Source organism: Dermacentor silvarum, chromosome 4 (genome assembly GCF_013339745.2).
Source record: "Dermacentor silvarum isolate Dsil-2018 chromosome 4, BIME_Dsil_1.4, whole genome shotgun sequence".
In the NCBI taxonomy this organism is placed as follows: domain Eukaryota; kingdom Metazoa; phylum Arthropoda; class Arachnida; order Ixodida; family Ixodidae; genus Dermacentor; species Dermacentor silvarum.
Genome location: NC_051157.2, coordinates 173,058,634 through 173,080,481, shown reverse-complemented (window position 1 = coordinate 173,080,481; position 21,848 = coordinate 173,058,634). Strand labels below are relative to the sequence as shown.

The following is a 21,848-nucleotide window of genomic DNA, read 5'->3' as shown; positions in this document are numbered from 1 at the left end:
CACGTAATCGAACAGGGCTTTCGCCGTCCCTCAGAGCTAAAGGTGGCTGCGATACAAGATTTCCCGCAGCCGCGTGCAAAGACCGATATGCAATCTTTCTTAGAGGTCGCAGGGTACTATCAGCGGTACACCCTGAGATATTCTGAACTAGATAGTGCTCTGACTGATGCTCTACGAAAAACTGAGCCACAGAGCGTCCTATGGGACGAAAGAATCGGCATTTAACGGCCTAAAGAGTGCCCTGACGAGTCAGCCCGTGTTAAGATCGCCAAACTACACGAGGGAATTAGTGGTTCAGTGCGATGTGAGCGAGCGAGGCATGGGCGTCCTACTATGCCAAAAGGAAGAGAGCGAGGAGGAACACCCCGTCTTGTACGTAAGTCGGAAACTCACTAGTGGAGAACAGGTCTACAGTACTACTGAGAAAGAGTGCGCCTGTCTAGTTTGGGCTGTTCAAAAATTGTCATTGTGATCTTGCGGGCTCGAGTTTCCTCATCGAAACGGATCATTGTCCTCTAAATGGTTGCAGACGACTTCCAAAAATGGTCGCCGCCTGCGTTGGAGCCTCGCTTTGCAGCAATATTCTATCGAAGTATGCTATAAAAAGGGAACTGTCAATGGCAATGCCGGTGGCTTAAGTCGAATTCTCTAGATCAAGGATCAGCCTGGATCGTTTCATCCAACATCGTGTTATTTCTTCCTAGCGTAGGATTGGAAAGGTTTTATTTTTGGTTTACGCAGTTGGGCTAAGTCATGTCTTGTAAAGCGTATAACAACAAATTTATGTATTTATTTAGTGCTGCTGTAAGTTGGTAAAACTATCACTGCTGGCGGAGAAATAAGCCTGGCAGATCTCAGTGGGGATTTGTCTCGCGCTTGCTGACTGAGCGACTAGGTCTCGGTGAAGTTCTGCAGACGCATGCGCTGAACGAGGAACTGCTGTGAACCCTTGTGAGGCATCTATACGCTGACCGGAACGTTGAGCTACGTTGAAGAACATCACAGTGTTTAGTGCTTAAGATGGCTGTGCGACAGTAGCGCACCCAGGATTTCCGCCAGGGGGGGGGGGTTAATTTTTATAGTGATGGGGGGGGAGGGGGAGCAAGCACTTTGCATCTTATGCACAATCCTTGCGTTAGCCAGAGGAATTCAACAGCAAATAAAATGCCTGAGAATTATAATAATATAATGACACCAAGGATGATGACGATGTTTATTTCTTCAGCGTTTTACTCGAAGTAATTTAACGTGGAGAACAAGTTCCTTCGCCGTAGTGTCACGGCTGTCACCCGTTCGTCGTCGGCGCGAAGTCGATCGATGGGGTCTTACTCGTGCGAACATAGTGAAAGGGTCACAGTCGGGAGTAAACAAAAAACAAGATATATATCGGCTGATAAATATACATAAATTAATAAACTAAATTGATAAAAAAGACACGACAGACTAACACACCTGAAATTAATATAACACATTGATGAACACAAAAAAATATGACAATACTACTAACAATATTAACAATGAATATACAAATGAAACATGGCGTTGATCTAATATACAAGAATACACTTACCAGTAGTTCACTAAAATAAAGTTCAAAACAAAAGAATGTTGAAAAGAAAACAACGATGTCATACGCGTGGCCGGGCTGCAGCAGCAGCAAGTCCATAAACCGTGAAGTCGGCGCGTAGAGCTTTCCAGAAGAATGCTGACGAGCCGATCTTGTTGAGGTGGATGCGATTGCTGGGCTGTGTTTCCCGGGAGTCTAGATCTGACGGCTTCCCTCAAACAGGTTGAGCTAACTTGAGCCGAAATACCGCGAGCTTCGTTGGAGACGTTGGTTTGTCATCTAGTACGTCAACTAAGTAGGAGTTCTGACGCGGCTAGGCGGCTCAGGCGGGCCAGGCGATACTGGACGCCACTAGCCCCCCGACGGCTTCTCAGCTGCTCATAGGTTCAGCTTCTAGACTGATTAGAAGGGCCTAAAACCTGCGCTTACATAGCCTCTCCTGTCCCTAGTTCCCTATGTCGGGTAACTGCAGGTATGCAACGTTCACCTAATTATTTCATGACTCTTCCCAAAAATCTTGGCCGCGCCTCTTTTAATCACGGGCGAATGAACAGTTGATTCTCCCCCCGCTATCCAAGGTCGTGCCCCGGCACTGCACCACACGGACCACACGCACACACTTGGGTTCATTATTCGGCATGTCGCTATCTCGAAACTATATGCCCCACCATGGGACCACGACGTTTTGACGCCCGTTAATCGGCGTGTCGCCATCTCGAAACAATATGCCGCACCGTGGGACCACGACGTTTTTGGCGCCAGTTAATCAGCGTGTCAATCACTCGAAACTATGCCGCTCCGTGACGCCTAGCGTGCACCTCCATGCACGCTGAACTTTTCTTGTATGTCTTCTTTGGAGCACACCACTCACCCGAAACCATGTAATAAACTTCTGTTACTTGTTTTTACGTCACCTCGTCTTCTCTGCCGGACCCTCTCCAATGGTCAACCTCGTTTGAGCTCCACGCACACGCTGTTGAAGGCTCGGCAAAACCCGGCCCGTAATAACATGCAACCGCTGTAGTAGATGGTGTGACCGAGCCATCGGCATATACTTGTACAGTCGCACTATATAACATAAATATATGGGACAGGGTGAGCTGCTTCAAGCCAATGGAAGAAACGTGGGACTTCTTCGGAATTGTTCGTATTTGAAGCCTCACTAGTTGGCTCGGTATTGTCTAGGGAGGTGTTTCGGGGATGTTGGTTGCCTGGAACCTTGCAGGTATAATGCTTGCGTGATTTGCAATAGCTTTAGAAAAATCACAAGTCAAGGTCGGTTCTTGGAAGCGATGACGGCGGATGGTGTGAGTGTCTGGTCAGCATGCGAAGGTAGGTTCCCACAGGTTAACAGGACTTGTATACGTCGGTCGGGCAAGCCGATGCTTTCGCTATCGTGCCTTTAGTTGACGTGCAGCAGGCAAGCTAAGGCATATCTGCAGTACTTGTGCCTGAAGGCTCTCCAGCGTGTGCATATAAGATGACCCCATGTTAAAAAGCACAGGCACGCTGTAGCGTATGTAGCCCACGAAAAGTGCCTGGTACACCTGGAGCAAACTTCGTTCAGAAGGGCGCCATCTCAGTCCAGATATCACACGAAGAACGTGTATGTTTGTCAGTTTAGTCCTAAGCGCAGTAACCCGTTTTCTCTAAGAAAGATTGCGGTCTATTATGACACCAAGAAATCTGTGGTGGCGAACTAAGGGGATCACCATTCCGTCGACAACGATGGGATATTGTGACATTGACTTGCACGGCAATGCCAACACTGCAAACTTAGTTGCTGAGAGTTGTAGGCCTTTACGACGCAAGTAATTCGCTGTGACGGTAGCCGCACGTTGGAGCCTTGCACGCACTTGGGCCGTGTGACCCCAGATGATCAGATACAGATGTCATTCATGTACGTGCTGATATGCGTTGTGTCAGGTAGCTCATCTGCAAGGCCCACCAGAATAACATTGAACAATATTGGGCTGAGGACGCTACCTTGTGGGACATCCCTGCGAACATCTTGGCTGTCAGTGTTGCCAACCGCAGTGGACATGAAAATGGTGTGGCCACTGAGATAACCGCAAAGCCACGCATACCTCCGGCCGCCAACGCCGATATCTTCAAGGGTCTGAAGAATCGAAATGTGCAAGACGTTGTCGTAGGTACCTTTAATATACAGAAATATTTCAAATACCAGACGGCGGCGTCTTTTCTCCAGATGGACAGAGGATACCAGGCCGATCACACCGTCAATAGACGATCGGCCTCTTCGGAATCCTTTGATAAAATCAGGAAATACAGTACTTTTCTCGAGAATCCATTCCAGCCTGCTCAGTACCATCCGCTCCATCACTTTACTAACACATCTTGCCAAGGCTATTGGCCAATAATGTGAAATATCATGCAGGCGTTTCCAGAATTTCAGCAGAGCCAAATTTCGTATTGTCTTTGCCACAGCTCTTGCGCCACTGACTATAACGTCACCTGCTCCCTGGAAGCGTCACGCACTTGTCCTTATTTTGCCATCGTCATGCCTTATATGAAAAGTTGTCTCCTAAACTATTACAAAGTCCATCAGAGGCTGAGCAGACGAAAAACAAAGCTGTCTCCCAAAGCAGCTTGTCGTTGTTACGCTGCTAAGAAGGCCGATGTTGAAAATCGTGGTGGGCCACCTGACAAAAAACGACCAGAGCCCATCAGCGAGGAACACAGGAAACATCTACACTGCATACGCGAAAGTACTTGCAATCGTCAAGCAGGTATGAATTAATAACATTCCTGCAGAAATCATTGCCGATGATTATCAAAAATAGCGATATCAGTTCCGACGTAATTACCTTAGCATTCTTATTTCAACCGTGGAATCCCGGAAATTCCATAAATAAAGCGGAATGGAATAATTCAGCCGGTGACTTTAACTAATTTTTTTGCTATTCTGGCTCGCTATTCTAACAAGAGATACAGTTAAAAACGGTTCTTGACGGTACCAAAAACAAAAAAAAAACAATGTGGCCATGACCTCTACAGTTAAGAGGCAGTGGTTAATATGACAAATTCAACAGCAATTAGCGAAGAAATTTTGTTGAAGATGTACTCATTTGAAATTCCTCTTTGTGCTGTGTCAATGTGCGATGTCCGTCGTATCAGAGAAAAATGCTCAGCGGTGACGTTGAGGTAACTCTGTGTGCCACGCGCGGGCTGACAGGGCTCAGGGCTCGATTCTGCGTCAGAACATCAGTGTGAATGTTACGGGCAAAACCAAAAAAATTAGGGGCAGCTTCACACTAGTGGTTCGAAGACTGGACAAATAGTGGAGCTGGCGACCCCACCTAACTTTATCTTGGTTCGGCCAAGTTTTTGCGAGGTTATAGTTCGAGACTCGGCCGCGTTATGCGCAAGATCATCCCGCAATCAGCGACAGCCACAGTCTGTGCCAGCGGCAGTCTCACCTAATGCTGAGATGCACTACTCAACCACTGAAAAAGAACGCTTAGTGGTTGTTTGGGCAATCAGCGAGTTCCAACTTTACCTGCACGGTACACCGTTTAAGGCTTCAGCGGTCACCATGCTCAGTGTTGGCTTGCCAGCCTTAATGATCCATCAGACAGACTAACCCGTTGGAGCATCCGCTTACAAGGGTATGACATTACCGTTGTCTACGGATTTGGCAGGAAGCACAGCGACGCTGGCTGTTTGTCACGCGCACCTCTCTTTATGACATCATCGGACCCTGAATACGACTTGTCATTTGTCGGTGTTGTCGACACCGTCAAGATGGCTAAGCACCAGTGCACTGACCCTGAGTTGCTGTCTCTGATGAGCACATCAAGAAGTTCAAACTGTTTTACCTCGCTCACTCGTGTCATTTACAAGCAAAAGTGCGGAATCAGTCCAGAAACGTACCTTCAAAAGTACCGTCAGCGCTGTGCCAAGACATTTTGCAAGCCTGCCATGATAGGCCATGTTCGGGACACCTGGGATTCGCTAAGATATTAGCAAGGATACGACATAAGTATTACTGGCGCCGGCTTTTTTATACTGTGCAACGGTACGTGAAGACCTGTCGCGATTCACAGCGCCGCAAGAAACCACCCGTTAAACCGGCTGGCTTTCTTCACCCTGTGGACCCTCCTCCAGCACCATTCCAACAAATAGGAATGGATCTACTCGGTATATTCCCAGCGGCCTCGTCTCGAATCAGATGGATAGTCGTCGCTACCGACTACTTAACCCGGTACGCCAGAATCGCAGCTATTTACAAGGAAACTCTCATGAAGTGACCATGATCTTGGTCATTCACATCGTCATACGGCACTGTGCACCCTCTATTATAACCAATCGCGGTGCAGCATTCACCGCCGAACTGATTCGGGCTCTTCAGTTAACGCATAGGTCCTACCCCAAGAGCACACAGCGTATAATCCTCAGACAAATGGATTACCGGGACGCCTGAGCAAAACGCTGGCTGATATGATTTCCATGGATTTCCACGTAAGGCTCAAGACGTGGGCGACATTTTGCCAAATGTGACCTTCGCCTATAACAATGCTGTACAGGAGACCACGCAGTTTAAGCCGTTTGAACGTACACGGGTGCCGCGTCACGTCAACACTTGACGCCATGCTACCTGTGGCTCATAATTTCCCGACCAGCAAACACGTGGAAGAGTTTTTACAAAGAGCCGAAAAAGCACGCCAGCTTGCTTGGAACCGTATCCGGAGCCACAGCTTACCGACACCCTTCGATACAACGACTGCTTGTGGGTCACAACGTCCATCCGTCACCGTGGGTTCTTGGAAAAGTTGCTACGCCGGTACCATGGTCCTCACAAGGTTACACGCCGCCTTAGTGACGTAACCTACAAAGTCATCCCCTACAGTTGTAAGCCCGGTTCGCTCCACCACCGTCCTCGCACTGAAGTTGTTGAGGCAGTGCGCATGAAGCGATACTATGCGCGTACGTCAACGTGGCGTTCTGCAGACGAGTTCCAAGGCTCGGGCGCCATACTTTGCCGCTAATAACGTGGGCCTCGGAAGACAAATTAACTAGCTTCTTATTATGGCCTTAGGGGTATTTATCTAACGGCAGATTTCGAGGCAATGCCATTTTCATGCACATCCATGTGTTAATAATCCTGAAAATAGCACCTAATTCGAGGTATATCCATCCTTGAATTCCAAAGCTCGATAGAGGCGATACGGAGAGATCTATCAATCAATCCAACTCGCAGACAGACAGACAGACACAGAGACATACAGATAAATAGATAGATAGAATGTGCCTGATGTAGGCAAACAATGCTGAAGCGGGGAGTTCAGTGGGGGCGGTTGACCACTGGTGCCGTTTTCTCCGTAGCCGAAGAGCGCCGCTAAGGTACCCTTATTTCTGCAGCGTACAGCTGCTGTGTCGTGGCCTACCTACCTTGACTTCCCCATAAACCGATTAGACACCACTGACCTAAAACTTGCATAGCGCTGCGGTTTTTATAGTCTTCAGTATTGTGGAGTTGCAAATAGCATGTCCGGATCTAATCCAGACCCTACTGAGGCCCGGTCTGACCAGAGCTCAAATCTCTTAGGCAGGAATCCGGCCCGGGCCTCAGCAAACAATTGCTTACCCGGCCCGCTGGCCGGGCCGGTCCTGGGCTTTCGGACCAGCCTGGGCACGTGCAGTGCTCTATTTTATCTCTCTAACAGAATTCAGTTCGTAAGGACAGTTCGGACACATTATATTTATGAACTATGTAGTAATTATCTCGTATGTAGACGACTACTTAAATGTGAATACTGTCACAGCTGTCACTACTGATGCGTCTGAAACATAAATGAAATACAGGGTATATTTGGTTCTAAATACCATAAAAATATCGGCTGACGTGCACAATCGCCACTAAATACCGGTGTGTACAGCCTCCCACATTTTTAGCTATATCGCGTGAGCGTTCATCCCGCGTCATTTTAGCGCCTTTAAGCGGAGATAATAAGCGAGACCGGCAGAAGTAGTCTCAAGTGCACTTAGCAATCTCCTCTGCAAGAGTCGTCTAATGCGATGTTCCCTTCAGGACGACGTACGACCATATTATAGTGTTCTCGCGCGATATAGCTCAAAATCCGGGAGGCTGTACAACAGGCAAAACGATATTGCGTATACGCATTTGTTTAGGTGATCAGCTGAAAGAAAGTGTTGAGAGTTAAAGTTTTAGGCGTCATCTTCATTAAATATTCGAGATGTAATTAGCATGAGTAGTACATTATATGTAAAATTTCTTCTGTGGCATTATCTCGCGTACAAAACATGTACCCCAGCTTAAGGCTAAAACATTTCTTATGTTTCCTTATTACTGTCGAGGTTTCAGTAATGTAGCTATCCGGTTTAAAGCTAGAGTGTGTAATGTGTCAAAACTGTACTTACTGCAAGAAAAGGTTGCTGCTATTATTGCTAATTTATTGTTTGTCTCTCAAACTGTCAGATTGTCGTTGTTCGTTCTTTTTTAGATTTGAAAGTGCAGGTTGCTTGTAAGACATAAACAATTCTAAACACTTATTGTAATTGTAAGTATACTGCTACAATTGTAAATATTCTGACAACGCTAAAAAAAGACAAACAAAGTAAAAAAAAATTGTTGTTGCCGAGCAAGTTGAAGAAAGCGAACTTCGACATGACATGTTATTGTTGTTTCTCTATCAATACCTACTTCCACCAGACGTTTTACTGCTAATAACTACTCAACGTTCACGTGCGGTTATTTGATTTGGCTGTGTTTCTTCTGCCAGCATGTTGCGCCTGATAAAATGGTTATTTTGTATTGAAAAAAAAAGTTTTCTTAAAAGGCGGATCATTATTTATTGGTATCAGTGCATAACTGTGCGCCTACGTACATATTTATATAAAGATTTGTATTTTGCGTACTGCAGGTATTTACTGCACTGCTGTTACCGCTGCCTCGTGATACGGGACCTAGGACCGTATTAATGGAATGTAAACTTTTTGTCGACTCTTCGTATAAAAGAATTAATATTCAATTAAACTTTCCTTTTCAGGAGGTATATTACTAAACGTGTTCTCCACGCAAAAAACTTAATGGCAAAGCGACTATTACTATACAGATCCTACTAGCACCAAGTCAAATGCGTATCGGCACACGAACAATTTCATTTTTTGTAAATAAACATTGTGAACTTCTCAATGGTGTTATCTCTATTTCCTTTAAAGGGTTTAAAATAAAAGGATTGGCGGCTTCATAGTGGTGACAGAACTGGACCTGTGCTGATAAATATCTAACTATACAATGATTCCTAATTCCTAGCACTCTGATATCACTTAAATCACAGACCTGTCATCACAGCTGTCGTGCAAACCAAGCACCCGCAGATAACCACTACCACCTTTCTAAATCATTCGTACGGAGCATTTCATTTAACTTCTACTCGTGCCTGTTGTTTGTCTTGACGCACCCGGAAAATGCGCAATTACGAACGTACGCATAAGGCCGGTTCCACTTAGGGGTCCTCTAAATACCAGGAACTCTTAAATGGGTAAGCATTTCTATGCCTACCCAACGAGGAAACCCGTCTGTCCGTCCGTGCGTTACGCAAGACTATCGCTTTCAAGATAGGGCCCACAGCAGCGAGTGAATTGACCTCCGTGCGACCTCTCGTTTCAATGCGAACTAAGCGGCGAGAACACAGCGCCCACGAAGCTATGAGCACTCGACACACTCTGCCCCCAATGTAGATTGCTTTCAAGATAGGGCCCGCGCGGCCGCGCTATATGCAGCCGCAGCCGAAGTAGGGTTGCTCACGGTTCATAATGGTTCAACGCGGATGGATGAGGCGCTAAACGACGATAACGGCTGATAATGATGATTATGATGATGATTTAATGGCATCCCCTTTGAAACGGGGCAGCAACAAATTGTCACCTAGCCTGCATTATTTAATCAGGTATACTATACATGTTCTTTATCTAGCATTTTGTATACCTCTCATTACCTCTCAATCACAGCGCGCGCCCCCTCGCGGTTCCCTACCGATGGCTTCAATGCGCCCCGTAGGCACTGCGTGCCGCTACTTCCCCATTCTAGCCACTGTAGCTGCGGCGCCGGCGACGACGGCCCCAAACCGATGACGTGATGGTCACGTGACCGCGAAGAACACCCCCCCCCCCCGGCTTGGAAAGAATGTCCTCTAGGTGGCGTTGAGGAAACGCGACATATGTGGGAGTGAAAGCGCGCGAGGGTGAAGCACGCGCGCTTTGACGGGGAGCGAAAAGAATGCGGAGAGCAAACGCGACTACCCAGCTGAAAAGGAGCGGTGGCTGAGGAGGGCATCGATGCACCCTAGTAGAGTGCACTAGAATGGGGGAGTGGGTTCAGCGGACGCCTTAGCAAGCGCCGAGGGTGAAGAAAAAAAAATTACTCCATCTCCCGCTAAAGGGAACCATGTGTGGATGCGAAGCAGCGGGGAGATGGTTAGCTTGAGCGGGAGATGGTTTCGCGGCAGCGGCCCGAGCGCTCATCGCGGCGCTGCACAGGAGGGAGAATGATGCGCTCTGCCCCTCTCGAGTGAGTCTAGCTTAGCAGGACTATTTGAAGAATTATCAGGCATTGCCTGAGATATTATTGGCCTTATTGAGGTTACAAGATCTGGTGAGGCTTACAGTGCTGACTAACGGCCACGTCCTCTGCTACAGAGGTCTTCCAGACAAGAGAAAATCCGGGGTAGGATTTCTAGTCCATAACAACATGGCGGGTAACAGGGATGAATTTTACAGCATTAATGAGAGGGTAGCAGTCGTCGTAATAAAGCTGAATAGGAGGTACACAATGAAGGTAGTACAAGCCTGTGCCCCAACCTCTAGTCACGATCATGAATAGAACAGTTTTATGAAGATGTTGAATTAGCAATGAGAAAGGTGCGAACTCAGTATACTGTAGTCATGGGCGACTTCAATGCAAAAGTGAGGAAAAAGCAGGTTGGTGAGCAAGCAATTGGCATCTACGACATCGATTCTAGGAATGCAAGAGGAGAGATGTTAGTAGAATTCGCGGAAAGGAATAGGCTCCGAATAATGAATACCTTCTTCAGGAAGCGCAGCAACAGGAGGTGGACCTGGAAAAGCCCTAATGGAGAAACAAGGAATTAAATAGATTTCATACTCTCTGCCGATCCAAGCACCCCAAGTAAAGCAAAGTGTTGCCGTAACGTTCTGTGAATGTGAACAAATGTCGGCGCTTAACGTTGCCTGCATGCTGCTAATGTCCGCTGCCACAACGTTGGGCCGTAACGTTGTGGCAGCGTTGAGCAGCACATTCACAACGTTGACATAACGTAAACGGAACTTCCTGACAACGTAACCTGGATGTTTCCCTACGTAACTTGAGCTTTCAGGCAACGTACGTATGTGACGTTCAAGCATCACTGAAATGACATTGCAGAATATTTATAGAAACGCATAACAGCAGTGCTGTAAGCGTGGCACGGCTGACAGCACCGCAAACCCTTAAATTTATATTTGCTTGACAGATCATGCATTCTAGTAGTTTTCATGTTCCATAAGCATGAAAATGTGAAACAAGAATTCCTGAAAAACAGCGTTCTCTTACGTATATATCTTGTGTATCTTACCAAGATATCTGCGTATTTTACCTTGTGGTGGTAAGATACACAAGACATATACGTAAAAGAATGCTGTTTTCACCAATTCTTGTTTCACATTTTCATGCTTAGGCATCATGAAAACTACTAGAATGCATAATCTGTCAAGGAAATATAAATTTAAGGATTTGCGGTGCTGTCAGCCGTGCCATGCAGTCAGCACTGCTGCACGGGCAGGTGATTTGTCTTGCACTATATATTGACACGCGTGGTCTAGGCAGACGACAACGACGATGGGGGCATTAACAGACTCCGTCTAGTGGGTCAGTGGGATTCTTAGAGGAAGAAGACGTTTTCTTTGTTCTGCTTTGTTGGAACAGGTGGTCCTGTGTCGCTTTATTTCTCGTTTTCAATTAGCCATTTCTTTTTATTCTTATACTTATGTATTTATAAATTAATTTGTTTTAAATTTCTATCATAATACCACCTGGTTCGTGGCCTATCCCCCTCAGTGGGTTGTGCCAAGTGTTGAGGCATCTTCATGATCATCATCTGTGCTTTTCTTGAAGAATGTTTCCCTGTCTTCTGTTCGCGTTGTACCGCGACACTGGTGGAGGTGCTGGGTATTGTCAGCGCCTCATGCCCCGGACTCCTTCTGGGACTCGTTAATCTAGCCCGGACGCATTGTCACCACTTACGACACCCGTGCATCGCTTCAGTCATCGACTGCTAGGCCTTGCCCCGGAGTTCTCCCCTCTTCAACCACCTCCCAGGAGCTCAACACATCTGGCAATGACCGAATCCAGCCAAACGCAAGCACCCCAAAGCAGCCGGTCTCCCAGCCCGCAACAGGTCACCGTTCTTCATCCGCTGGTTCCCGATCGCTATCGCGGTGCAGCCTTCGAAGACATTGAAGACTGGCTTCACAAGTATGACCGCGTCGCACAGATGAACCAGTGGACAGAGCAGCAGAAGCTCTCTTACGTCTATTTCGCCCTTGACGACAGTGGCCGTACTTGGTACCTGAACCGCGAAGCTGGCCTAACGACATGGAATGACTTTCAGCAGAAAATCACAGACACTTTTGCAAGTGCCGACCGACGCGACCGCGCCCAGCAGTTGATGGAACTACGGTGCAACAACCCAACGAGTCGGTCACAATGTTTGCCGAAGTCATGGGCCGTCTCTTTTGTAGAGCCGACCCGAACATGACCGAGGATAGAAAGCTGCGCTACCTCATGCGAGGTGTAAAAGAGCAGTTGTTCGCGGGGCTTGTACGAAATCCTCCAGTCACCGTCGCTGATTTTATCAAAGAGGCTGCGGCTATTGAGCGGGCTCTTTATCAACTGTGCAGGCAGTACGATCGACTGTCCAACAGCACCGCAATCAATGCCACCGCATTGACTCCACCGTATCAGAGCTCCTTGCGGGAAATGATCAGAGAGCTCGTCAGAGAAGAACTTCACAGAATTATGACACCGACAGTGGATAGACCCGTCGCGTCAATCGCCGAAGTGTTACGCAACGAAATCAGGCAGGCGTTCCCGGCTGCCGATCTTCAAGACCAACAGCGTCCCATGAGTTACGCCGGCGCCGTCCGATGTCCCCCGCCCGTTACAGCCACACCGCCGTACCACCAGTCTCCGACAGCCGCTCCTTGGTCGCCGCCACAAGAGGAGGCTTTGAGGCGCGCACCCGTGATGCCGATGCAGTCATACCGCCAGCCGTCATTCGCCGCGCCGTGGACCAGGCCGCAAAATTACCCTACGAGACGGCCGCAATTTCGGAGATCCGATGCGTGGCGCACCGCCGATTACCGCCCTCTATGTTTTAACTGCGGGGGTGCCGGCCATATTTCGCGCCATTGCTGGCATCGCGACACATCATTTCGACCTCTTCGTCCGTGGTCTGATGTTCGTCGTGCAAATCACGACTCCACGCTACGCCGCGACGACGCTGCTTTTCCTCCCATAGCCACCCGAATCAAGCATCTGCGCCCAATGATCGAACTGATTTCGGCCGTCGGTCACGCTCTCCAACCCCTCCACGCCAGATGCCTGCTGGACGCACTTTTGCTGACGTTCAAAGACGAAGGTCGCCCAGCCCCCGTCGGGGAAACGGAAGGCGGCGACCTCTGGGGGTAAGGTTGCAGGCCCGCGGCGCGACCATAAAGAGCCCCCAACTCTCCCGCTGCAGAACGCCGAGAAGCCGATAACCACTGACCCCGAAAAAATTGTGAGCGCCGACCTTGATATTTTCGTGGATGGACAGCCGGTGACAGCGTTAGTCGACACTGGTGCCGACTTCTCTACAATGAGTCAGGAACTCGCCCTCCGGTTGAAGAAAGTACATACGCCATGGACGGGACCTCATATAAGGACGGCAGGTGGACAATTGCTGATGCCTACTGCAAGATGTACTGCTAGGCTTAACATTGGAGGTTCGTCGTTCGTGGCCGTCTTCATTGTTCTTCCCGTGTGCTGTAAATATTTGACTATTGGAGTGGATTTTCTAAGAGAATATGGCGCCGTAATTAACATCCCGGACCGCATGGTGACGTTTTATAAGAGGTCTGGTTTAGTCCATTGCTTATCGCCGCAACACAACTCCTTTCGTCTAACAGAAGACGACGTCGTAATCCCACCTCGGTCATGTATCCTTGTTTCCGTGGCATGTGACGTACCGTTTCATTGCGAAGGAGTTGCTGACTAAATAACCATTTTGTTGTTTACTCACGGTATCTCGGTCGCACGAGGAATTGTAAATGTCACCGACGGGCGCACGAATCTATTGCTAACAAACTTTAGCACAGAGCGACGGCACCTTCCAAAAGGCAGGGCTGTGGCTTATTTTGACGGTGTTGCGGATGTTCGCGGCTGCTGTTCACTACTTGAAGAAGCGCCTACACAAGACCCAGCTCCTGCACTTGACGTCAGCACTGTTTTGCCGCAGCACGAACGCGAACGGCTCTTACGCCGCTAGCCAAGTTCAACGACTGCTTTGCGTCGACGTCAAGAGTCGGTCGGACGCCTCTAACAAAGCACCGAATAATTACAGAGGATACGGCAAGACCAGTTCACCAAAATCCTTATCGTGTGGCTCCCAGAGAACGTGAAGCCATACAGCAACAGGTGACGAAAATGCTTGAAGACGACGTGATCCAACCATCAACGAGTCCCTGGGCATCCCCTGTAGTTTTAGTCAAGAAAAAAGACGGCAGCTCGCGTTTCTGTGTGGACTACCGAAAACTAAATCCGGTGACGAAGAAAGACGTGTACCCGCTTCCCCGTATCGACGATTCCCTCGACAGGGTTCGTCACGCACGTTACTTCTCTTCCATGGACTTAAAGAACGGATATTGGCAAATTGAGGTAGACCCGAGGGACCGTGAAAAAACAGCTTTTGTGACGCCAGATAGCCTATACGAATTTAACGTTTTGCCTTTCGGCTTGTGCTCTGCCCCTGCTACGTTCCAACGCCTCATAGATACTGTGCTTTCGGGTCTGAAGTGGAAAACCTGGTTAGTGTACCTCGACGACGTCATCCTGTTCTCCGCAACGTTTGAGGAACATCTCGCACGGCTTGAAGCGGTTTTGCAGTCCATACAATCCGCCGGCCTCACCCTGAAGCCTGAGAAGTGCCACTTTGGCTTTGCGGAACTACAGTTTCTTGGTCACGTCGTCAGCCATGCCGGTCACGGTCCGCCCAGATCCTGAAATAAGTGCCGCCGTCGCACAGTTTCCCGCACCATCCGATAAAAAGGCTGTCAGGCGCTTCCTCGGCCTCTGCGCCTATTACCGGCGGTTTATTGCAGACTTTGCTCGCATTGCGTCACCGTTAACTCGCCTGACGAGAGACGACGCTCCTTTTGTATGGGGTGATGAAGAGCAAGGTGCATTTAACGTCTTGCGGCAACGTCTCCAGACACCTCCAGTGCTGGCCCACTTTGATGAGACCGCTCCTACATTGCTCCACACTGATGTCAGCAATGTTGGCTTGGGAGCTGTCCTTGTGCAGCGGCAGGAGGACACGGAAAGAGCGATTGCCTACGCAAGCAGAACCTTCTTACGCACAGAGGCAAATTATTCCACAAATGAGAAAGAATGCCTCGTCGTGGTATGGGCGGTTATGAAATTTCGCCCATATTTGTATGGCCGCCCGTTCAAAGTTCTAAGCGACCACCATTCACTGTGTTGGTTGACGAACCTTAAAGATCCTTCTGGACGATTGGCGCATTGGAGCCTAAGGATGCAGGAGTTTGATATGACAGTCATGTACAAGTCGGGGAAGCGACATACGGATGCTGACTGCCTGTCTCGATCACCGATAGAGTCGGCTTGTTCACTCGAAGAAGATGAAGCAGCATTTCTTTGTGCTCTGGACACCTCCGCCATCGCTCAACAACAACGGGACGACCCTGAGTTGCTTGGTGTAATCAATTACTTAGAAGGAAGATCTGCGAAAGCACCTAGAGTTTTCACAAGAGGATTGTCATCGTTTTGTTAATGGGCCAACATCCTTTACAACAGAAACTTTTCTTCGACCGGATCCCCCTATCTGCTCGTCATTCCTGCAGCTCTTCCTATAGAAGTACTTCAAGCCTGTCACAACGAGGTGACTTCTGGTCACTTAGGCTACACACGAACATTGGGCAGAGTGCGACAAAGCTGCTACTGGCCCAGACTTACCACCGCCGTGAAACATCACGTTCGCACTTGTCTCGACTGCCAGAGGCGCAAGTCGCCCCCGACGAAACCAGCCGGCCTTCTACAACCTGTTCAGGTTCTTCAGGTTCCACGAACACCATTTTATCAAATCGGAATGGATATTTTGGGTCCACTTCCTACTTCTACTGCGGGAAATCGCTTTGTTCTCGTCGCAACCGACTACCTGACACGATACGCTGAAACAAAGGCCATCCAGAGAGGCACAGCAGCCGAGGTGGCGCGATTTTTCATCGAGAATATTGTGTTGCGACACGGCGCACCGCGCGTCGTCATAGCCGACCGAGGAACCGCATTCACAGCGGCGCTTTTAGATCACGTCTTGCTGCTAAGTGGAACGGCTCATCGGAAGTCTACCGCCTACCATCCACAAACCAACGGATTGACGGAGCGCCTCAACAAAACAATTGAATACATGCTTTCAATGTACGTGGATGTCGAACATAAAAATTGGGATGACGTCCTCCCTTATATCACGTTTGCGTACAACACGGCGAAACAAGAGACGACGCGCATGACTCCGTTCAGCCTTGTTCACGGCCGGGATGTACGAGCGATGTTGGGTGCAATGCTTCCACACGAATCTGACGACACCGACACGGACGCTGATGTGTTTACCCAACGCGCCGAAGAGGCTCGGCAACTCGCGCGCTTGCGGATCTGCCAGCAGCAAGACTATGACGCAGGCCGCTATGATGCTCACTGTAGAACCATAACCTATGGAGTCGGCGACCTAGTGTGGGTTTGGACACCCATACGGAAACGAGGCCTCTCCGAGAAGTTGTTAAGACGATACTTTGGCCCATATCGAGTATTGCGGCGACTCAGTGATGTCACCTATGAGGTCGTCCCTGATAGTCCCAACTGTACGCGGCGCCGCCCTCACCGCCCTGAACTTGTGCATGTTATGCGCATGAAGCCGTATGTGAGCGAATGACTATGCGAGGGACCTTCACTTCCGCAACTGACATTTCTGGTCTAGCATCGGGGCGATGCTCTTTTAGGGAGGGACAAATGACACGCGTGCTCTAGGCAGACGACAACGACGATCGGGGCATTAACGGACTCCGTCTAGTGGGTCAGTGGGATTCTTAGAGGAAGAAGACGTTTTCTCTGTTCTGTTTTGTTGGAACAGGTCGCCCTGTGCTGTTTTTGAAGAACGTCTGTCTGCCTTCTGTTCGCGTTGTACCGCGACAATACAGTACCAACTCGCCCTAATCCCGAACCTTTAAAGTGTTTCACATGGTGGTTTGCCTGACTTGTCTTGCTGTTGTCCATAGCACAGCATATGGATGTTGACTGCAAGTAAAAGTGGATAATGCAAAGCTACAAAGTGTTTCATAAGAACACTTTCATTTTGGCTATAACAGCAAGAGCAAGAGCATTTTGGCTATAACAGCATGCACGTCCAATGTGAAAAGGTTCTCGTATAAAGGTTCTCACAGCAGGAAAGTAAAAATCTTCCACAAATGTTCATTTTCTTTAAACATATCATTTAACCTTAGGCCACAGAAAAAATCAGTTTCTTTCCTTCCGACTTACTGCTATAAAAATCATTTGTCGATAGCTGCATGTGCTTTCAAGAAATTGCATAATAGCCAACGTCAGCTGCTAAGAACAAATGCTAGTATGTAGGAATTGTTTGTGCAGGAGAAATATGTGGTGGTTGAGTATGCACCCATGAATATGCAATGGTCCACCTTAAATAATAGTGAATATGTCATAGACAAACCTGGTTATAATGCCAAACCATGCATTTATTTACCGTCTGCTTACATCATACTGGCAAACAAATAATGACACTTAGATAACAGTAACTTAGAAAAACAACGTGAACAGCACTGATAACACAAATATATTTTGTATTAAACATCATTCTCATATTCTTGTATCATATATGTATCATAGTCTTGTATCACATATTAAGACACTCTACTAACAACTACAACACAATATTTGTTGCCTTCCCATTTAGGTCAGACTTCAAATATTTTGCTTTTTTGTCAAGTTCCCTTATTTCAATGGCAGAACACAATTTATACTTCTTATCATCATCAGTTTATATTTCAAGTGCACTGCAGGACGAAGGCCGCTCCCTGCGATCTACAATTACCCCTGTCTTGCGCTAGCGTATTCCAACTTGCGCCTGCAAATTTCCTAACTTCATCACCCCATCTGGTTTTCTGCCGACCTCGACTGCGCTTCCCTTCTCTTGGTATTCATTCTGTAACCCTAATGGTCCACCGGTTATCCATCCTACGCATTACATGGCCTGCCCAGCTCCATTTCTTCCGCTTAATGTCAACTAGAATATCGGCTATCCCCGTTTGTTCTCTGATCCACACCGCTCTCTTCCTGTCTCTTAACGTTAGCCCTAACATTTTTCGTTCCATCGCTCTTTGCGCGGTCCTTAACTTGTTCTCGAGCTTCTTTGTTAACCTCCAAGTTTCTGCCCCATATGTTAGCACCGGTAGAATGCAATGATTGTACACTTTTCTTTTCAACGACAGTGGTAAGCTCCCAGTCAGGATTTGGCAATGCCTGCCGTATGCACTCCAACCCAATTTTATTCTTCTTTAAATTTCTTTCTCGTGATCAGGGTCCGCTGTGAGTAATTGACCTAGATAGACGTACTCCTTCACAGACTCTAGAGGATGACTGGCGATCGTGAATTCTTGTTCCCTTGCCAGGCTATTGAACATTATCTTTGTCTTCTGCATATTCATCTTCAACCCAATTCTTACATTTTCTCGATTAAGGTCCTCAATAATTTGTTGTAAGTCGTCTGCATTGTTGCTGACTAGGACAATGTCATCTGCAAACCGAAGGTTGCTGAGATATTCGCCGTTGATCCTCACTCCTAAGCCTTCCCAGTCTAAGAGCTTGAATACTTCTTCTAAGCATGCAGTGAATAGCATTGGAGAGATTGTGTCTCCTTGCCTTGACCCCTTTCTTGATAGGTAACTTTTTTCTACTTTTCTTGTGAAGAACCAAGGTAGCTGTGGAATCCTCGTAAATGTTTGCTATGATATTCACGTATGCCTCCTGTACTCCTGTACTCCGCAATGCCTCTATGACTGCTGGTATCTCTACTGAATCAAATGCCTTTTCATAATCTATGAAGGCCATATACAGAGGTTGATTGTACTCCGCAGATTTCTCGATTACCTGATTGATGACATGGATATGATCCATCGTAGAATATCCCTTCCTGAAGCCAGCCTGTTCTCTTGGTTGGCTGAAGTCAAGTGTTGCCCTCATTCTATTGGAGTCTTCTTAATACTTCTTAATAACAGCACAAATACTGGCCTTCACTTGGTAATGTACAAAACCCAGCACAGTAGCGCTGCGGTTGGATACTATGTCCTGCCAAGCATCCAGCCGGTCTTTTTGCCTAAGCTTGCAGCAAGTGTGAAGTAGTCAACACAGCCCAGGGGGTAGAGTAACAATATCATCCAAGCACTGACCGCCAGCTTTCACTTTTGCAGAGGATGGTCAGCAGCACAAGCGATGCACACATGCTTTCCTCGGTAGCTTCACTTGCATCCAGAGACCTCACTGGTTTCCAAGTAAATAACGCGGTAACCTGCAGAGACATGAATTACATCAAACTATGAAGTGCCATCTGGAAAACTGAAGTAAGTCATGTTTGCTGCGAACACAGGCTATAGGAATGCTTACAAACAACTTAACCTTCACATAACTGTGAAACAAACAATAGTGACCTAACACAGGAGAATAATGCAAAACATTAAAAGCAAATTTCAGTAAAACCTAACCATTATAGCCATAGGTTTGGACACAAAAGCAAGGAAAGCACAATAAACAATACCCACAACTTCCTTAATTGCCCTAAGCAGTTAAGATGTTGGTATGAATATAATCCTTTAACATAAAGCTTCCTTGCAATGCCACGGCTGCTTGTTACATCCAGTTCAGTCTTCGAATAGAACAATAATTAACAAATGAAGTGAATGCTCTACCATGGTACCAAAACCACATTTCATTCTTGATGAAAGAAAGTTCCAATGAGTGAGTGATAAATTTTACTTGTTGGTACAACATATTGGTCAAGTGCAGCACAGATATTGACGACAGAAAAGACGAGACAATAGAGGTGTGCCAACTTCCAACAAAAAGCTTTATTTTCGGCGACCCATGTTTACAGCCGCCAATCATCTTATTGCATTAACCGTAATTCACACCCTTAAGAAGGTCAACTATGTGTCTGATAAGTGTACAGATGCGGACACACACAGAGCCAAGTCGCGCAATCTTTTCAGCCTCAATAATTTCACGTGTTAGTTGATCACTGCTTCTGCTGACAACAGTACACCGAGCAAACAATGGTTCACAGGCACACGAACTGCAACAACATGCAAGCCAACTGTCACACACGTTTTTCTTGACATTGTATAACTGTTCTCACAGCCGGTCATTGATGCAGCGTCCTGTTTGACCTATGTACTGTTTACCACAAGAAATAGCGGTACACTAAACCATGTTTTAACATGGGTGACGAACGGATTTTTGTGCTTTTTGTTACACTTGTGGGCTGCACTGCCACATTTCCTTTGATTACACAACTTTATAAGCTTCTGAGGTGCAGAGAAGATAACTTCAACTTTGAAACAATCTGCAGTTTTCATGATACTGCAGCTGATGAATGTATTGTATGACCGTCACTTTATGTCTGTCAGATGCAGGGACCACATGACAACCACTCAGCGCATGCGCTTTTCAGAGTAGAGGTCATGTGGTCACTGCATCTGACAGACATAAAAACTGGCTGTCATACCCTACATTAATAAGCTCTCACAATATCAAGAACATTGCATATCATTCTAAAGTTGTGTTACTAAAGGCAATGTCGAAGCACGCCAGATATATGTAACAAAAACACCAAATTCTGTTCGTCACCTGTGTTAGCAGCGTGGTTTATTGTATCCCTCTTTCTTGTGGTAAACAGTACATAGGTCAAATAGGACGCTGTATCAATGACCGGCTGAGAGAACACTCACACAATGTCAAGAAAAATGTGCATGACGGTAGGCTTGAATGTCATTGCAGTTCGTGTGACTGTGCACCGTCGTTTGCTCAGTGTACTGTTTCCAGCCGAAGCGGTGATCAACTAACACGTGAAATAATTGAGGCTGAAAAGATTCCGCGACTTCGCTGTGTGTATCAGCACACCATCTGTACACTTGTCAGATAAAGAGTTAACTTTCTTCCTAAGGGCGCGAATTGTGCATGTGCAATGTGGTGACTGACGGATAAACATGGGTCGGCGAAAATAAATCTTTTTGTTAAAATTTGCCGCATGTCTGTCGTCTTGACTCTATCGTTGCCTACATCTGCACTGCAATTCACAGATAAATTTGTACGTGAATAGAAACTACTGGCTTGAAAGACTATATAGGGAAATGGGATAATTAAAAGAGAAAGGGAGAAATCACAAAATGGTGCATCCATGCCTCTCGTGTATGAAGTCCCAGACGGAGTGTGCTGGTCTGGGCTGGTTGGTACATCATTAGGACGGGAACAAACAGCGCTAGTACGGGACGAAGTGAGCACGACAGACAAGGAGTAAAGTATCGCGTGGACTGTAGTGTCGAAGTAGACTGTAGACGTGGACTGTAATGCCGCGGGGGCTGTTATTGGGTATTGTCCTTTTTTAAGTCCTAATGTGCAGCTTCAGATATGTCTACACAATGTCTTTGTAGCCTGCGGAACTCCCACAATAAATGTTTTGTCATCAGTGCAGTGCGGGAGTGGCATGTCGAGCAGGTAACGTGTTGTAGCACTTGCATCTTAGTTCGGCGAGCCCTCAGCTTTGTGGACTTCCATGATATAGTTCTGTGGTTCCTCACTATAGCAGTACAAGATGTTATGGCGTAAGCGTTTCTTGAAAAGATGCCACATGGCAAGCCCGTACTTTATCAGAGGATAGCTGAGGCGTGCCTTAGCGAA

At 47.3% G+C, this 21,848-nt stretch overlaps 1 long non-coding RNA gene across 1 annotated transcript in view; it reads left to right on the top strand.

Moving 5' to 3' along the window:
• The window catches only part of LOC125944602 (uncharacterized), a 50,662-nt gene extending 41,956 nt beyond the window's left edge, over positions 1 to 8,706 (top strand). The window contains exon 3 of the long non-coding RNA XR_007466302.1: positions 8,599 to 8,706. This is a non-coding gene — a long non-coding RNA (uncharacterized LOC125944602). The remainder of the gene's footprint in view (positions 1 to 8,598) is intronic.
• The last annotated feature ends 13,142 nt before the right edge of the window (positions 8,707 to 21,848 follow it).